This window comes from Lasioglossum baleicum, unplaced genomic scaffold, assembly GCF_051020765.1.
Source record: "Lasioglossum baleicum unplaced genomic scaffold, iyLasBale1 scaffold1343, whole genome shotgun sequence".
In the NCBI taxonomy this organism is placed as follows: Eukaryota; Metazoa; Arthropoda; class Insecta; order Hymenoptera; family Halictidae; genus Lasioglossum; species Lasioglossum baleicum.
The window spans coordinates 20,923-35,545 of NW_027470402.1; the positions used below are offsets into that span (position 1 = coordinate 20,923).

The window sequence follows — 14,623 nt, forward strand, 5'->3', positions numbered from 1 at the left end:
CTCCTCCAAAACTCCAATTCCAAATTTCTAAATCACACCGATCTAAATAGCACACACACCCAAAACAGTCAGGAACTCTACTCTCGAACCTCAGCCACGCCTCTTCGATTACTCGAAACCTAACCGAAACCTAATCCTCGTAAAACCAGAGAGCTGATCATCACTGGGAACCCTTTAAACGGAGCAGCTCCAGTGGAACGATGGCAAACAGAGGTTCGTAAGGAGGAGGGAAACGGTGGTCCGGGCTGTGAAAAGAAGAAAGAGAAGAAAGAGGCGAAAAAGGCGAGAACCTTGCGCCTTGACCTTGGCTGGGAGTTCCGCATTGCTGGAGCGAGAAGGGTCCCGCGGGAAGGGCCAGCTGAAGGAGGAGAGAGGAAAGGGGCTGAGCCGGTGGCTGGCAGCTTCGACCTTCAACTTGACCGCCTCGACTCGCGCCCTTCTCCTTGGTCGAGGCAAGCGTGACCGCTTCGGGATACGAGCGCGTACAATTTTAGACCGGGGTCCTTGACACCTTCGGCAACGAGACAACTGGCAGCCATTGACAGCCTCGAACGTTGCCTCCCCCGTCCATTGATTTGCGCCCGCTCGTCCGCTCGGCCAGACCGCGTGTGTGCTTGGCAACCATCACCGAGCTGCCGAGGGACCTTTCTACCAGCCGATGGGTGGGAGACCCACCAGAGTCCCAGCTTTTTCCTTTCTTCGCACTCCTGGGCCCGCATTTCGGCCTGTCGGGCAAGGTTGGGCCCGTTTAGACGCGAGTGCGGCTGTTGGATGAGCTTCCAGTTCTTCGGCAACGGAGTTTTTATTTTCCCCTTCAAAAAAGCTTTCATTTTCCTCTTCCAACGAAGTTTTCATTTTTCTCTTCCAAAGGAGTTTTTATTTTCCTCTTCTAAAGAAGTTTTCATTTTCCTCTTCTAAAGGAGTTTTCATTTTCCTCTTCCAACGGAACTTTCGAGGATTTTAGAATTGAATGGTTTGGAGCTTCTGAAAGTTTCGAATTTTATCCCAGAAATTTTTATTCCTCTATTATCTGTGATTTAGAATTTTTATTGAACTTAGACATCGAATTGTCTTAAACGCGTTGAATATTTTTGTATGTCGTTATCCTCTTATCTTTCTTCTTTTAATTTTGCAATCGCGATGGTGACGAGTGGGTGAGAATTTTAGCGAGACTTCAGTACTAAAATTATTCTATTTACAAGAGGAAGTAGTAGTAGTTTTTTAATTTTATGAAATTAGAGATTTGGTTCTCAGGGAATCGTGATTTATCGAATGAAAGGGATTTATGGGGCAGAAAATTCGCTGCAGAGGAGATGTTGCGGTTTTATCAGGGAATTATCAGAGATTAAAGTGGCAGGAGGAAATTTTGAATCGAAAGAGATTGGAAAGGAAATAGAATTGAATGGAGAAGGAAGCCTGAATTGAAACGGGAATTAGATCTTGCAAGGAAGGTTAAACTGTGCTATGTATAAGGCTCGAATTGTATCTGGTCGTGGGAAACAAAGGAGATTACTGTAATAGTAACGTGCACTAGTTCTGAAAGGAACGTTAAGAAGCGAGATGATTGATGCAAATGAATTTTAAATTGGTGGCTAATTGAAGAAGGGAGGCATAATGTGGGGCATCAACCGAGCTTCAAAGAATTTTCAATTATCAAGAAGTCGAGAAGTTGAAATACATAACAGGGTGAAGATCTGATTAATCTCGATTAAAAGTCACTTGACTCTGAACAATTATTTGCGTTAATAATTAATTACACGGCGTGTCCCCTATTCGTATTAACGATTAAGAACGATAATCTCATTTTTACCCATGGAAAAAATTTCTTTTAAATATTTTACAATTTAAATTTAAATATTTCAAATTCGAAAAAATGTGTTTTCACCGAACAAAGTGTTTTGAAAATAATTTTTACGGTATGGAATTTTGTGAGAATGATTTTTGCCGTACGAAATGTTTAAAGAAGAAATTTTGATGGTACAGGAATTTATATCGGTGTGTTTTTGTCGGACAGGCCCTCGGCCAGGACGTTCTGATGGGGGCCAAGGAAGAAGAATGGGGCAACGCGTTGAGTGTACGAGACAAATCCTCGCTGGGAGTGGTGTTGAGGGATCGTTTGATGACGGATGCCGCCCTCGGAGGTCCACGACCGATCAAGTCCGAGCACAATTACAGTCTGTTGGCGTCGAGTCCTCCTCCAAGCCCCGCGACGCCCGGTGCCAACCCCCATACGCCTAATTCCGGCTCCTCCGCCGACAGGGTGGGCGCTTCCCTCTCCACCACCAGTTCCTCCATCGATTCTACTAACCTGGATCACCATAAATCGTTGGACATTCGGAGCAGGATCGATGGTGAGGATATACCACAAATTTTTATCCTACTTGCAAATTATTTATCAATATCAGTTATTAACAGATTAACAATAATACCCCATATTTAATCCAAACAATCCCATAAAAATAAATAGAATCGTAAAGATGAAATCGGGAAATTAATACATGAAAATAAAAATTATTAGTAAATTATTTAAAGGTATGGGGAAAAAATAAAACATCATTAATACCTGTAAAGGAACAAAAATTAATACGTGAAAACAAACAAGAAATTATTAGTAAATTGTTTAAGGGGGGTGAGGTGGCCAACCCTGACCTCACTTCGGAGCCCCTTTCTTCTCGGGCCCGAAAAAATTTTAATGTTACACACCCGACGCCAAACGGGTAAATGGTTCAATTAGCGTCGCGTCGCCCTTTATATAGCCCCCGATCAGCCGAAAATCCGCGAAAGATTCCAAACTTTCCCAAAACCATTAATTATTATTTTTTCGCTCTAGTTGCCATAATTTCTTAATTTTTCCATTTTCATTGTAAACACACATTGCAAGCCATTTGGTATTAACAATACGCATAATAATTTCTAACTTTTACCAAATTATAGATCATAAATTCATGCAATAGTCAATAATTCGCTAACTTTTTCATTTTCATTATAAATTTTCGTAGCGAGCAATTTCTTCATTATAATAAATTTTGTAGCGTATACATTTTTCATAAATTACATAGATTAGTGACCCTAACACGATCATCCAATACAATCCAAAGAAAGAATAGTCTTCTTGATCAAAGCCGATAATACTCAGTCCCATTATCGTCAAACCCAAACGATCTCGGTGACGACTCGACGACTGTGACTCGTCGTCTCGGTGATGACTCGTCACCAGTCCCAGAGATCCTCCGTCACGAAAATCTAGAAATCGCGATTGGAAGACCGAGGAATCCCAGAGAAGATATTAACAGCACTGCTATCTCCTCGTAATGCCATAAATTCTGTGCTGAACGGAGCCGTGATACCGCGATCCCGGCGATATCCTCGACCGTACCTTCACCGACGCATCGTCAGCTGTGAGCAACCTCCTCCTCACCTTTCCCACACTCGACTTTCAAGAACCTCTCCTCTGACATCGTTACAGCGCCGTCACGACCGATGGAGTGACGCTAATGCACGATACGTCGTCCCCTCGAGTAGCTATCGCGGAATACTCGAACAGGAGTGGGTGTAACGTTACGGGGTAACAGGAGTCTGATAATTCCGCTATTCGATGGAAACCCATGCGACTGGCGGTACTCCCTCTCGCAACCATTGTCCAGCTTGGTTTACGCGCACACGTTGATCCATTAAGTCTCCGGACAACATTCCTCCCGCTGGGTATATCAGTGACCACTGGATCTGATAACCACCTGGCAATCTCTTCCCTCGTTATCTCGTTTGCGAGATTTCGACGGTCGAACACGTTCCTAGACGAGGATTTTGGTTCTATTAGATATGCAGGCTGTCGTTCGAGATTCGTCACGGACCAATGGGGTTATTTATTTTCGCGAGTGGCACGTTTGGCTGCACCTAGTTCGAATTCCGAGCGGATTGGTTGGAAAGAATGCAGTCGATCGAGAGGATCGAAGGGTTCGAGCTGGAGCGGTGTTTAAATCGAACCTGGACCGGCTGTGGATGTCGAGAGAAAGCAAGCTGTTCCAACGTTCCAACGTTCTATATAGATGCTTGGTCCCTTTCCAGCTCACTGCTTGTCTTTTAGACCTTTCTTTTACACTTGCTTTCTTCCTGGTTGTTCGGCTTTTTCGAATCGGTCGATTTTTCTTTAATTACTCCACTATTCCTTTTCCGATCGTTCGGTTTCGCCTTTCATAAAACGAATTTTGGTTCGAGGTTGTACTCGAATCACTCGGCTTTTTACGAGGTATATATTTTATTAATCACTCGGTTTGCCTTTCGAATCTTTGAGTGTTTTGGAATCGTTCGATTTTTATGGATTACTTTGTTTTTCTCGATTATTACATTTTCCTCGAATCATTCGGTTTTTATGAATTATATTGTTTCTCTCGAGTCACTCGGTTTCTTTCCGTTTATCAGATTTCTCTCGAGTCATTCGGTTTTTTTCGGATAATTAGATTTTTCTCGAATCATTCTTTTTTCCAATCGTTCTGTTTCTTTCGACATCTTCGAATTCTTAATTCGGGTTGTAATATCTAGCCACTCGAATATTCGCAGAATAGAGACACCTCTGCCATGAGGAACGTTTGCCTTCTTCGGTTCGGCACACGTGGATGCAATTCGCTAGATAATTAGAACGCAGATTATGCAGTACCTGGGGATTTCGCGGAGTCGAACGAGCGTCGAGGGGATTTCGTAAATTCCCCTGCAAGGTAACGCTGATATTTATCAGCGGAGATTGCTAGGACACGGATGATCGATCGGCGATCAGATTTTCCCGCTGGTTCTACGATCGTGAAAAATTGTTTTTCGACCTTTAATTAGCATTCGAACGGTTTTATCATCGGCGGCGTAAAAACTCCTATCTCGCGAGTTTAATGACGAGAATTAGTTATCTTATTACTTTCGTGACTCATCAGTCTCCCAGTCTAGGTACCGAGATATTTCGAATATTACCCTAATCTAGATAACGAAAGAACCAATCGTCAGATTTCGTTTAATCATAGCATACAAAATTCTCTTTTAACTTCATTCTTAATCCATCCTTAATTCAGGCCACTGTAATTAAAATAATATTCAAAATTAAATACCCGATTTACGTAACAACTATTCTATCTCCATTAATTGAAAAATCTTCGTTAAAAGAGAGAATACTGCTATACAAACAAAATCTCAAAAATTCCTAATATTTCCTTTCCAATCTATCACTTTCAATTACAAAATTTCCCTACTAAAATTTATTCCTATGCTTTACCGATAGTTATATATATATATATTTGACCATTGTAAAGAGATTTTTCGAATGAAGGAAGAATAAAATTATCAAGAGTCCGGAGGAAGAGTAAAATTGAAAGAGGGATTGTTTTCTGTTGTTGCAGACATGGAAGAGGAGTGTTTCCCGGCGATCTCGATGAACACCGCGTCGGACGCGACGAGATGCCCTCGTCGTCGTCCACGTCGTCTACCTCAGCAATTATCCTAAAGAGAAGGAACAACATAGTACCTGAAGACGTGGAGTGCACCGAGATTAAAGGGGAACCCCTGAGCGCGCCCAGCAGCCCCTCGGAGTCTTGTCAGACGACCATGGTCGACGACAAGAGCACCATAACCATGGTGTTCCCTCAGAGTCTTCACTTCTCCAAGAACCACATGTCGCAGACCAGCGACAGCGAGGGAAGACGACGAGGAGTATATCAGGTACCTCTTCATTCCCTTTCTATTTCTATTTCATTTCTTTCTCCTTCTTCCTTCTTCGTCTTTTCATCTTTTCGTCCAAATTCGCGCCCAACTAATCGGAGAATTTTTAAGAACAGGAGTCTCGAGTTAATTCAACGAACAACGAGTAATTATTATTTATTCTCTCTGTAAACAATTTTTTAATATTCTTTATTTATAAAAGTATGCGTTAAATTGGAAATTTTTGATTTTGCGTAAAAAGAAAGGCGCAGATTCTTCAGAAGCCTAAAATATGTGACTCTTTCTGTCCTTTTTTTCTCTATATATATTCAGTATCTTTGAATATTTTCTATTTATGGAAGTAATTATTAGATTGTTATTGAAAATGTTATAAAAAGGGGGGTTGAGATCTCTTAATTGAAATGTTAGATTTTTCTTTTCTTCTATATGTGATATCTTCGAGTATTTGCTGTTTACAAATTTTTCCACGCGGTTGAAGTATCAAAAAGGAGAATGGCGAGACACGCGAGTATTCCAGATGATCAGGGGAGTAAAAGTGGCGGGATAGAAGAATCGCACAGAGGGGTGAATTTTGCATGAAATTCTCGCTAGTACGTCTTTCAAGTTGAGTTGTTGAAACGGTACAGTAAATATTCAAGCGACCCAGCAATTTTAAGCCGCGAATGTTCATGTTTTATTCATAGCTACACGCGGACACCTGTCCTAACAGATAAGGTTGAACATTGAATTGTAGTTAATTATTTTTAGAGCTACGATATTGATATAGATATAGAGACACGTGCTGAAAGTTTCGAAACCTAGCACGTGTAATTTTCCCGATAAAAGTAACTTTTATCAACTTCAATCCAAGTATTCGGTTTAACTCTATTTTCCTTCTTCTGCTTCAAATTATTTTTATTACGTACAGATTTCCATTTAAAATTTTATTTTTAATATTCACCCGAAGTACGAACAAAATATATTTGCGCCTGTTTCTAATAATCAAATTTTCCAATTCTTCGTAATTCATAATTGGGATTTTCTAATATTATATACACCCTGACACTAATTTTCATATACACAAATTATTGGCACTCCGTTTTCTTAATTATCTCGCTAATTACAACACCAGATTTCGTCCTCCACGCTAGATAAATAATCCAATAAAAATATAAGATTAAGTTTTCTAATTCTTCCTATTTCAAAGTTTCATTCTCTCCGCTAGAAAATAAATTCGATAAAAATATGAAAAGGTAGAGAAAACATTCACGAGTCTCTAACAACAAATTTCCAATGTTTTTCTAATATCCGAACCCCCCAATCTTCTCAAACTCAAATCTTCGTTCCCTACTCTCTCGGTAAATCCACTAAAAATATCAGAGAAAATTCGAAAACTTTCACTTCATGCGAGCACCAAAACCTAACCCAAACACCTTACTAAAAAATTCCAAAATCGTAAAGGCATAGCAACAACCAATATTATCCTCGAGAATATAAAAAAGTATCCCAAATCCTTTCGTCGAACTGTTAAAAGCGTAGAAATTGAATAACTCATTCACTGCCAATTAAATACGAGACACCTCGTAGTGGATTGCGATTTGTCACGGAATAAGTTTATATCCGTTCGAGTTATTAATTATTACAAATGATAAATCCATTATTAAATTCTATGAAACTCCTTTAAAACAAAATCTTCGCGCCTGAAGCAAAAGGCTGTAAATTTTGCTGGCATTGAATGGGTTAAAAAAGAGGAGAAATCGCGGAAGCATGAATAGGCAGGTTGAAAGAGGAAAGGAACGGTGTGTGTGACAGGGTATGGAGGTAGAAGAGTATAACGGGGAGGCTAGCGACGAGAAGCAAGCGGATCTGCGCGCGTCCAGACAGGGCCTGCCGCCGACGCCGCCGAGCAGCGCCAGCTCCGACAGCGAGGGCACTGCTTCCGCTTCCTGTTCTCCGGAACGCCGAGATTCCCAGAGCTCCGCGCACTCACAGAATCTCAGGGCCTGCTCACGCCCAGGCTTTACATCACCAACGGCACCCACACCACCAGGCAGCCGATCCACACACCCTTGATTTCCTGTCAACCGGTGAGCCCAACCACCAATCTTCTTCCACTTCTTCTTAGCGCAGCAAACACGCCAGTCTCCGGCAACCAACAATTTACCAATAAAAACGTATTTTTTTCTTTTTTTTTTTTTTCTAACTATTTTCGATTTATTTGGATTGTTTAATTTCCGAGAGAATATTTAGTCGAAAGTTATCGACACGTAAATTTCCGTGTATTCGCGAGTACGCGAATTTTTGCATCGGGTTTCGAAATTGTACAGTATTCATAGACGAAAAGATTCGATTAATTAAACGGTCTGGTATAATTAATATACGAGTGTAAATTTTGAGTATAAATAATTAGGAAACGAGTAAAATTCGATATAGAGAAATTCATGGGAATTCGTATCAGCGTTAATACAAAATATTCTGTTGAAAATTAAATAAATATTCAACAACTTGCAAAATTGCTTCTAATGAATTTAGTACCTTCATTTAGTACCTTCGCAATTCTAAAGTTTATGAATATTAATAACGCATAATGTTTGATATTTATATTAAGAATATCGTGTTTGAAGATAAAATCGAAGTATAATTGGAGGAAGAACCAACGTGGTTTTTGACCTCTCGTGGAACTGATTTTGCAGAAAGGGTCGACGGGAGTGCTAACGTTGACGGAAGAGGAAAAGCGGACATTGATCGCGGAGGGATATCCTGTACCCACGAAGCTGCCTCTGACGAAGCAAGAGGAGAAGTCGCTGAAAAAGGTCCGCAGGAAAATCAAAATAAGGTGAGTTTCCAATAATTACAATCAATGAAATCCTCCAATTTTCGTTTAAACGATCGATCCTCGATTTTTAACGTAATTACCAATTTTATTGGTATTTTTAATCCGCTATTACCAATCGCAGAATATCTCTGCATCTCTTGCAAATTTATTTTACATAATTCTTATCTCTCTACTTTTATTTTATCATTCCGAGTTCTCCGGTTCCAATTTCCCATAATCGAATTGTAGAGATTGGACGATGGTAGTTTATTAATAAAATAAATTAACGATATAAATGTGTGGGAGACGATAAGGGTCCGAATTATTCTTCGCTTATTTCAACTACAACTCGCAAACTCACTCAACTGCAACGCGACGCTAACTAACTCGATATTAACCCCTCTCTCGACTGTTCCTGACCTTTTTATATTTCTTTGCCGCCATGCACACGCTTACCGATGCCTCCCTTAACATATTTGATTGAAAACCAAACCCTCAACGCACGAGAAATCATTCGCACCTTAAGATTACTTAACACATTGTTGACCGCTGTTTTTCTCAGAGTTTACCTCGTGTCACTGTGTATTTCTTCGGAATATATAGCAAAGTGACGCAACTTTGGGCTAAACATAAATATAATAAGTCAAGCTCGTAAAATGATTTTCTTCCAGTTACGATCTTTAAGATATTTACAATATCTATAAAAGTAAAGGGATTAGAGATTAGCGCGCGTTGACGCCTACCACTCAGGCCCAAGTTTCGTTGAGCTAAATAGTACGGAAAGGAGTTAGAAGCGCAGATGACGAGTTTACTCGTGATCGATCAACAATGTGTTAACGATAAACCACAATTCCAAAACCCCGCGCGTTCCGCACAACACGCCTATTTCGAATCCAGCAGCAGCGATTACGCAACGGCAAACGACTCCTCTCTCCACGCTAACGAATCAGCAAACCAGCACCTAGTTACACCGTAATTCCAAAGCCGCTTTCCTCTAACCAACGAATCTCCTACAAGGATATCGCTCTTACACAAGCAGAAACCTACCTATCGCGTCGTTCGTCCGATCGAATCGCCGACCGAGCACCTGCACACGAAGACTCGACGCATGATCGGTTGCCTCTGTTGCAGATATCTGCCCAGGAGTCTCGACGGAAGAAGAAAGAGTACATGGACGGCCTGGAAAGACGCGTGACCATGTTGACCAACGAGAACTCCTCGTACAGGGACAGACTGACCGCCCTGCAGGACACAAATCGCGAGCTGCTAAAGGAACTGCAACGTCTCCAGGCGCTTCTTCAGCTGCAGAACTCGTAGATACCAAAGCCGTTCAACGTTCTCCAGCTAAAACACCGAAGACTCCCGATCCTTAGAACGAGGATCCAACCGCGCGGCGTGATCCAGAGTCGTTTCCCTCGGTCGAAGATCATCATCCTCATTTTTCGGCCTCTCGAACGATCCTCGACGACTCGGGTTCCGCGCAGGGTGAACGATTACGAACGAGACTATTTGTCCGAAGGGAACAGTGCAATTCCTTTACATTCCTGTAAAGTCTTCCTCGTGTACCGGGCCGAGCAAGCATCGTAGAATTCCACGACGGAAACCAGTTTCCTGCGAGTCCTTGGGTCGCCTTGTCTTCCTGCTTTGGACAGGGGTGTGCAACCGAGGGTGCAATTCAGCCGGGAGTGCCTTCATTCGCTAATTTCCACACTTCTTCTTCGGCTAGTCGCCGTATTCCACGCGGAATTCCCTTCTCTACCCTCTTTCTCCTTCCCCTCCTTTCGTTTCACCTTCCTTGAGTTTTCATCGGTAATGCACCGTGTCGCGATTCTTCTGCGACGGATTGTAAATCGTCAGACGTTTCGGATCAGCAGAGGATCACGGGGTGTCTCTGGTCTCTCTGGTGCTCCTCGGTATCGTCAGGGTGCGAACGACCGCTCTATTTATTTCGGTATTTCCTCTTGGTCGGACGTTTTAGTTTACTTAACCGAGCGTTATCGATGTAACGAAGATTATTCGAGGTCCGACGTTGTTACTGCGAACCGAAGGATCGAGGGTTGTCTCGCCACGATCGCTTACCACGATGTTCGATAGCGAGTTAAGGTATTTAATAGGAAGACGGGGGTCGCTTGGCGAAATATCTCGCTGGGTTGTAAAGCGTAGCGAAGATCGTCGAGCGACCGCTCGCGTCCTGAAAGGGCCGATTTCACGAGGAAATTCGAGCGACGAGGATCGAGTGGTCCGGCGATAATTAAGCGTTGACTAATTAAAGTATTTAAGAGCGTGAGCGAATTTTCAGGCGCGACCGCGCCCCGGTATTTATAGTTCGATGATAGCGAACGATGACTCTTCGATTATTCGTCCAAATGATATGTAAAATTAGAAAGTGAAACGGAACGGTGGATAAGTTAAGCTAGTAACACGACGTACAATTGAAACGATGAATGTTCAATGCGTTTAGATATAGAAATTCTAGATAACGAATAAAACGGTAGAGAGGCGCGTGATTTAATCGAAAGGCGAGATATTTTATCTAGAGCGAATTCGGTGACCGCGTGCGCCTATTTTCTTGAGCAAAAGAAATGTTAGATTGATATATATATATTATTATTATTATATATTTAGAAACTTATTTATCGGATCCATTCACGCGAGATGCAGATTTGTATATTGTATTTGTAAAAGAAACGTTGTTTATCCGGCCATCCGAACGTTGTCGGGATGGCTCGTTCCATTTTAAGGAGAACGTGTGCAATTGACGATCACTTCGATCCTTTCTTCGAAGGACGCGCCACAGTACGGCTAATATTTCCTAGTTTTATCGTACTACCATACCATATGCGGCGGGATTCGTCTCAAAGAAATTTTAAGACAGAAGAAGATAGAAGAAATAGAATATTCGCTTATCGAATTTTCCTCTCTCTCGGAAAACTATTTCTCGAGAAATATTTCCCCAAGCAAAGAACGGAAATATCGTTCTGAACGAAGACTCTTTCGTTCGAGGAAAAAGGAAGAATATCTTCCCGAAATAATTCTTGGCAGGAACAGTTTTTTTTGAAATATAAAAAGACGCCTCGCGGCGAAACGTTGTTTCCCTGAGAAATTGGCAATGCGAGATGATATCGTAATAATCGATAGCAAATTAAATTCTTAGGAGTTTGTTGAAAAAGAATCGAATTTTTGGATAATATATGGCGAGAGATTGTAATTCGTTGAATTTTCTAGCGAATCACGCCGCACTTAATGTATTCCATGCTCGCACCGATCACATTCACGGTCGAATTTCGACATCCACGAAACTTCTTCAGGGACGTGACTATACCCTCGTGTCCCCGCGTCAAATAGGTACAAATTTCATCGATAATGTTCACGATCGTGCGAATTAGGGTTAAACGAAGCATCGGCGAACGGTATCAAACGCTGTCGTTCATTCACCATGCTACGAGGCGTTTTACGATCGATCGAATCGAATCTTTAAGAATTTTTATCGTTGATAATGGTGTGAGAAATATCCAAACGTCGTTTCGCGAAATTTTCTAACGAGAATTTCAAATTTTCGCCATGTGAGCGACGAGAATTCAGCTCGAAGATGCCGTAATAATGAAAAGCGAAGAAAAATGAAAACTTGGAGCGCGTTTTCGTAGAGAAAGGGATTATATCGAAAAAGAAGGACCGCTTGAAAAATTCTGAGAAATGATAGACCGGTTTCTGTCTGTTTTAGTTAGCTATTTAAAGCTCGAACTCGGATGAAGCTTTCGCGTCTGGAGCTTCTATTTTTATTCAGAATTCGTTGGATCGTTTAAACCATAACAAATATGTTCAATGGTACAGGCTACGTATAAAATATGGCAGTCATTTTCCTTTTCTCTTTTTTAATTTAATTTTGTATGTAATTGTTACAAAATAGACGATTGGGTAGTTGAACGATTATTACGAATTTCGTAATTTAATGATAATATTTATTTCCACGAGGGATGCTATGAATCGATTTGTTACAAAAAAATTTATTTAGTACAAATCGCAAAGGAAATAACGTTTAAAAAATTTTCTTTGCAATAATAATTGCATTAATTCATATCAAAACGCGAATCTTTGTTTATAAAAAAATTAGGCGCATTGTTTAAAAACAATTCGCATCTTTAATTTCACGCAAAATATAAATATATATTTACTTTCACGAACTTTTTACCTATGTCTAAAGAAAAGTAATAATATTTGATATTTTCTAAAAATTAATATATAACAAAGAAAATTAGAAGAACGAAATGTCTAATCAAAAGGAAAATATTAAAAAAAAATCGACTTCCTTAACTTTGAGATGAAAAAATGAACGAATTTCTAAGTTAAAAAAATTTCATATGAATTCCTGAATTGAATTCAGCTCTCACGGCGATAAACGCGTTGATAAATGTTCGCGATGCTTCACGTTTCATAGAGTAATTACAGGGACCAGAATGAATTTCACGGCGTGTCCCCGACTGCTCGGTCGATCACGTTCTCGATCGCGATCGAGGCTCCTCGCGCGGCTCCCGATCTCCTCGTTCCCGGTCACGCGTCGCGGAAAATTTCCCTCTTGGCTTAGATCCAGGCCTCGATCCAATTGGATTTCGCGTGAACTTCAATTAAGTTATATAGCCGGCGTAAACGAACCGAGGAACTCTGACCACGATCCACTTGGATCACAGCGGACTTAAAGCAGTAGGCATTAGGCACGGTTTGGGTAACCGATCCTCTGAAATTCCACAAAAATCACTCGACCATCGTCGCATGCCGATTATTTCGAATTACGGAAGGAGAATAATATTTCCAAAAATAATTGGTAAACGATCTTTTCGTTTAAACAACAGTTCTATTAATTTTTAAAAATTCGTATAAGTAATATGTATTATATATAAATAGATTATATATGGATTATATACAGATAAAAACGAATTTTGTTCGGACGCTAAGAGACTATCCGTTGCTGAGATATAAAGGTTGGAATTCAGAGAAGTGAATGAATAAACCAAACCGTGTCACGCGTGTTTATAGTAGACCAAGGAGAGAAAAAGGAGAGCGAGTAATACGCACACGTGTGCGTAGAGTACCGAAGAGATAAAAAGAGGCGAGACGCGTAGAAAAACGGCGACTCGATGTCTGTCAATTACTTAAGGCTCGCTGAATAGGTCCACGAGTGTTCTTATTGGCTTACAGGCCGACACGCTTAAATTGTTCTTGAAACGGATACCATATTTCCCGCTTCGACACGTGACCTGTATCGTCGGTAGGGAGCGAGCGTGACGTTACCGACGCACAAACTCCGCGGCTAAGGTAGAGACGTATTTGAAACGGTCATCGAACGTGTACAGTTCAAAGTATTTATCGTAAGTACACGGTGGTGGATGCTGATCGATTTTTGCGAATAGAAAAAATTTTTAAACGAGATATTTGAAAGTTATCGAAACCTAGAAGTTTTAGATTTGTAAATCTTCGTATTACCAAGATTTCGAGGTTTCGAATCTTCGAGTTTTCCGATTCCCTAATTTTTCAATTTGCGAACATTTAAAGTATCAAATTTTTGAATTCTGTAATTTCTGAATTTTCAGATTTTCGAATGACGTCTGGCTTTTCAGTTTGCCAAGACTTTTCAAATTTTATTTACAAATTTACAAATTTTACAATTTTCCCGAATCCTCGGACTTCCGGGAATATGAAATCCTTGACACACCCCCGACACATGCGATTCGGTAATAATCCAGCATCGATAAACGAGCCACCGTTGCGTGTAATCCCATTTACGAAAATCACTGGCATACGATCGACAAACCCGCGGAAACCGGCGCAAACCCGCGCGAGGAAGCCTCGGCTCGTTGGACAGTAATCATAACCTGGCAATTATCCAGGGGATCGTAACTTCGTGTACAAAATGCCAATTGATCGCACTTTTACCGTGAGAAAACGAGAGCAAGAGAGAAAGAGCGAGAGAAAGAGAAAATTTAATATATTCTATAAACGAAGCTTTATATAAATCGTATATAAAACTATATATACACGTAAGATTATTTCTATATAAACAGATAATATATATATATACAAGAAAAGAAAACGTACACGCAATCGCGAACCTACACACAACCGAGGAAAAGTTGGAGT

The 14,623-nt window shown here is 40.8% G+C and overlaps 1 pseudogene; it reads left to right on the forward strand.

The window, feature by feature from the left end:
• The first annotated feature begins 1,934 nt into the window (after positions 1 to 1,934).
• LOC143220637 (uncharacterized) lies at positions 1,935 to 9,808 on the forward strand (annotated as a pseudogene).
• Positions 9,809 to 14,623: the final 4,815 nt, after the last annotated feature.